Source organism: Monopterus albus, unplaced genomic scaffold (assembly GCF_001952655.1).
Source record: "Monopterus albus unplaced genomic scaffold, M_albus_1.0 scaffold186.1, whole genome shotgun sequence".
In the NCBI taxonomy this organism is placed as follows: Eukaryota; Metazoa; Chordata; class Actinopteri; order Synbranchiformes; family Synbranchidae; genus Monopterus; species Monopterus albus.
The window spans coordinates 2,597,291-2,602,213 of record NW_018128066.1 but is presented as its reverse complement, the minus strand read 5'-3'; the positions used below and the strand labels follow the sequence as shown (position 1 = coordinate 2,602,213).

Below are 4,923 nucleotides of genomic sequence, written 5' to 3'. Positions count from 1 at the left end.
ATTATTGTTTTTAGCATCCATATTATGTTTTCCAATTATTTCTTTATTTATTATTATTATTGTTGTATGGATGCTGACTCAGCATCCTTACAATAATAATAATAATAATAATAAAGAAATAATTGGAAAACATAGTATGGATGCTAATAATAATAATAAAAATTTGGAAAACAAGGTATGGATGCTTTTCAGCATCCATACAAAAATAATAAAGAACAGGATAATATAGTATGGATGCTGAATCAGCATCCATACAATTAAAAATTAAGTGTGCTTGACAATTTCCAGGAGAAAAGAAACTCCAAACCAGGGCACAGAGTTTGGACAAACCACAGAGATGTTTGCTGTTTTGGAACAGGGAGTACGGCTGCCATTTGGCATGCCAAGAGGATTCCAGCAATTCCAGTCTCAACAAAAACTAAGTCAAGGCTTTATTGTGACTATCAGCAGGGAATTCAGCAGTCACCCCCACCCTCCCAGGCATATAAAACCCATTCCTGAGACAGCACTACATCATAAACTAGTACCTGTTAGACTTCCTCAAATGCTTCCATTCTATAGTAAATACAGTGTAATTACATGGTTGACACTGTGTGGATCCATCATCATTAAATTAGGGGGTTTGTGAAAATGAGAATTTGGCTCAGTTCAGCTTGGAGACAGCAGAATCCTCTTGGTAATTTACAGTATTCTAAATGTGAGGGCAACTCCTCTATCATTTATCTTTTTTACTGGAGCTAAATACATATTTCTGACTGGGCCGAGGTTTGCTGGGAGACACATACAAAGCAGTCTAATAAGCTTTTGTTTAGTGGAAGCATAGTGCAGTCACTTTCTGATAGTCTTATTAAAAATGTATCTATAGATAGATGTTTACAGCATGGTCTACTGCTGCATCACTCTGATTAATAGCATCAGACAGAAGGCACTGATAACGTATTATGGGATGAAATTGGTTCATATGTATTAAGAAGACTGTCATTACAAAAATTACACATTTCTTGTGTGAACAAAAGCACCACCTGCTCTGACAACAGAATGGCCCATTCAGATATTTTGGGAAATATATTTTTGGCAGCGAGTTAGAAGAAAGGATTGATACCACAGTCATATGTCTGTTAATATTTAAGTCTAGAATTGATAAGAATTAGATTCAATTAGAATAAATACAAGTCTGCCACATAATTCCTCATAAAATGACAAACTGCCATTTTTACAGTTGTAAGCTAAGTTAACTTGCTGCTGGCTTCCTCCTTGTGGTTAATGAAAAGATACAGGGGTGGCATTCATCTCATCTAACTCTCCACCAGAGAGAGATAAACTGGATATCCCAAAATGTTGGAACTATTCCTTTCACACATTATGAGTTCCTTATAAAAGATAACCACACTTATAACCACTGCTTATATTTAGCATTTCAAAACTAAACCCATTTTACATACATTTACATCACTGTGTTAAAACCTATTACCTTATTAATTTGTCTCCTCAATGAGCTGAGAAGTCTACACTTTCAAATTGCATTTAATACTATAATCGCCATCTTTAAAAAATGTTTAGGTCTTAAAAAGTTCACAATTTGAGACCAAAGTTTTGTTTGGGATGTTGTCAGTGTAATATTTTTGTAAGTTACAGAAACTTTAGGCTGAGCGCCATCATTATACTGCAGTTGTAAAAAGTAGTTTTGTCTTATGAAATAAAAACTGTACTTTTATTATAGCTACACTGATCAATACAGTGTGATTTGTGGCTCCTTGTGCAATACAGTTGAAGTCAAAGGTTTACATACACTAAGGCCACGTTCACACTGCAGGCTAAAATGGCTCAAATCCGATCTTTTTGCCCAAATGTGACCCATATCCGATTTCCTTATGACGGTGTGAACAGCACAAATCCGATTTTTTCAAATCCGGCCCAGGCCACTTTCGTATGTGGTCCTAAATCGGATACATATCTGATGTTTTGCAATGCAACTACAGTCTGAACGGCCATGTCGCATTTCATGCGATTTTTATGGTCATTGAAATGCGACAGACGTCACAATTCTGCGCTGGAGGAGGCGAGGCCATAAGCAATATTTGTGCTCTCCTTCTTCTTGATATTCTTCTTATTATTATTTCTTTATTTCGATTGCACATTAACTGGTACATCGCTACGCACATGCTATCACGAGCCACATCCATCCATCGCAAAAAAATCGGATTTCGGCAAAAAATCCGATCTGAGCATTAAGACCTGCAGTGTGAACGTAGTCTTAGGTTGAAGTCATTAAAATGGATTTTTTTAACCACCCCACAGATGTCATGTTAAACTCTCGTTTTGGCAAGTCAGTTTAAGATATGTACTTTATGCATGACAAGTAATTTTTCCAACAGTTGTTTACAGATAGATTATTTCACTTATAAGTCACTGTATCACAATTCCAGTAGATCATATGTTTACATACACTCATTTGACTGTGCCTTTAAACAGCGTAGAAAATTCCAGAAAATGATGATGTGGCTTTAAAAGTTTCTGATAGGCTAATTGACATCGACTGAGTCAATAGGAGGTGCACCTGTGGATGTATTTTAAGGCCAACCCTCTTCGTTTGATATCAGGGAAAATCAAAAGAAATCAGCCAAAACCTCAGAAAAAAAAATTGTGGACCTCCACAAGTCTGGTTCATCCTTTGGAGCAAATTCCTGAAGGTACCACGTTCATCTGTATAAATAATACTACACAAGTATAAACACCATGGGACAACACAACCATCACACCACTCAGGAAGGAGTTCTGTCTCCTAGAGATTAACGTACTTTGGCCTGAACAGTACAAATCAATCCCAGAACAACAGCAGGGGACATTGTGAGGACACTGGAGGAAACAGGCACAACAGTATCTATATCCACAGTAAAACAAGTCTGATATTGACATAACCTGAAAGGCTGCTCAGCAAGGAAGAAGCCACTGCTCCAGGACCACCATAAAAAAAGGCAGATTATGGTTTGCAGCTGCACATGGGGTCAAAGATCTGACTTTTTGGAGAAATGTCCTCTGGTTTGAGTAAACAAAAATTGAACTGTTTGACCATGTCTGGAGAAAAAAGGAGAAGGCCGCAAGCCAAAGAACACCATCCCAACCATGAAGCACGGGGTGATATCATGTTGTGTGTGGGGGGGGGAGGGGGGGCTTTGCTGCAGGAGGGACTGGGTCACTGCACCAAATAGATGGCATCATGAGGAAGGAAGATTATGTGGATCTACTGAAGCAATATCTCAAGACATCAGCCAGGAAGTTAAAGCTTGGTCTCAAACTGGTCTTCCAAATGGACAATGACCCCAAGTAGACTTCCAGTTGTGGCAAAGTGGCTTAAGGACAATAAAGTCAAGGTACTGGTGTGGCTACAAAGCCCTGACTTTCTATCCAGTAGAAAATATGTGGGAAGAACTGAAAAAGCTTGGGCGAACAAGGAGACCTACAAGCCCAACTCCAGCCGTTCTATCTGGAAGGAATTGACTAAAATTCCAGCAACTTATTGTTAGAAGCTTGTGAAGGGTGTCCTGTAAAGTTTAACCCAAGTTAAACAATTTAAAGGCAATGCTACCAAATACTGACCAAGTGTACTAAATTTCTGACCCACTGGGAATGTGATGAAAGAAATAAAAGCCAAAATAAATCTTTTTCTCTACTATTATTTTGGCATTTCACATACTTAAAATAAGGTAGTGGTTCTAACTGACCTAAGACAGGGAATGTTTATAGTACATACATTTTCCATTTCTCGTTTAATTATGCTCAGTGTCTTCTACTGAATGTTGGTTAACGGCCTTAATGTCTTTCGTGGTAACTAGCTTTAGTGATGTGAGAGTACTTAATGTTATATTGTTAACACGTACTTTTAACCTATAGCTTGATGTATACGACACTTTCGCTGCTTTTGTTTAGTATCATTTTACATTTCTATGGGGGGAGTTCGTCCTCGCTGTGGCTGAGTTCACAGAAACGTGAGAAGCTCCCACATTAGCCCTGCAGTCTCTAAATGAGGATGTCATGGCTACCAAGCAACAAGTTAAACCCGCAGCCATTAAACAGCTTCTCTCAACGTAAAACGCCACTGAAAGATACAAAGTAACCCCGGACTCCATTCTAAATAGTCTATGTAAATAACGGGCCACGCTGTAAATGGCCCTTCTTACCTCAAGCTGATGAAAGTCAGTGTGAAGGAGCAGCAGCTTTCGGAAGCATAATAGTCGGCCTAATAGATGGATCCGCTGTGTAGTACTGGGCCGAAATGTCCTTTTAAAAGGTTTGAACGGTAGAGTGAAATGGATAAGCGGCGGTGTGGCTGTCCTACTAGTTTCGACGTTTAAAAACAGGACAACTGTCTACACTTTCTTCTAGTTGTTAGTGTTTCCCAGGACAACTCAGTAGGAGGAGTCTGCAAGAGGGATATTATAAGCTGTCGTTGCACTGGGCTTTCTTTGGGAAGTTCCGTTTCACATACAGGAACTCCTACATGTTCAGTCTGTGGGCCCCACGACCTTCAGTAAATGTTTTAGTTCTTATTAACTAAGTAGGCTATTACAGTTGTGGCTTTCCTAGATCAGGAGAAAGTGTCACGGTGGTGCTTCCTTAGCAGGATAAAGCTAGCAAAATTTTATTATGTTCCAGTTTCTAGTTTTCATAATAAAATAAGTGCACGAGTTGACTCTGCCTCATCAGACTGACGTGGGATACTGGCAGTGGTGGAAGAAGTACCCAGATCCTTCAGTAAAAGCAGCAATTTCAACAGTGTAAAATACTCTAACAAGAAAAAGTTCTGCATTCAAAATGTTACTTAAGTAAAACGATTAACAAAATATACTTAAAGTACCAACATTTTAGTTTTAATGCAGGTTGACTGATATCATGTAGCTCAATATATCATGTAGTGGTCAATAT

The 4,923-nt window shown here is 38.6% G+C and overlaps 1 protein-coding gene across 5 annotated transcripts in view; it reads right to left on the bottom strand.

Annotated features, from left to right (window-relative positions):
• akap13 (A-kinase anchoring protein 13) overlaps positions 1–4,510 on the bottom strand; it is a 178,123-nt gene extending 173,613 nt beyond the window's left edge. For all 5 annotated transcript variants that reach the window (XM_020617124.1, XM_020617127.1, XM_020617129.1 and 2 more), the window contains exon 1: positions 4,179–4,510. The gene's annotated coding sequence lies outside the window, so the exon portion shown is untranslated. The remainder of the gene's footprint in view (positions 1–4,178) is intronic.
• Between the last annotated feature and the right edge of the window lie 413 nt (positions 4,511–4,923).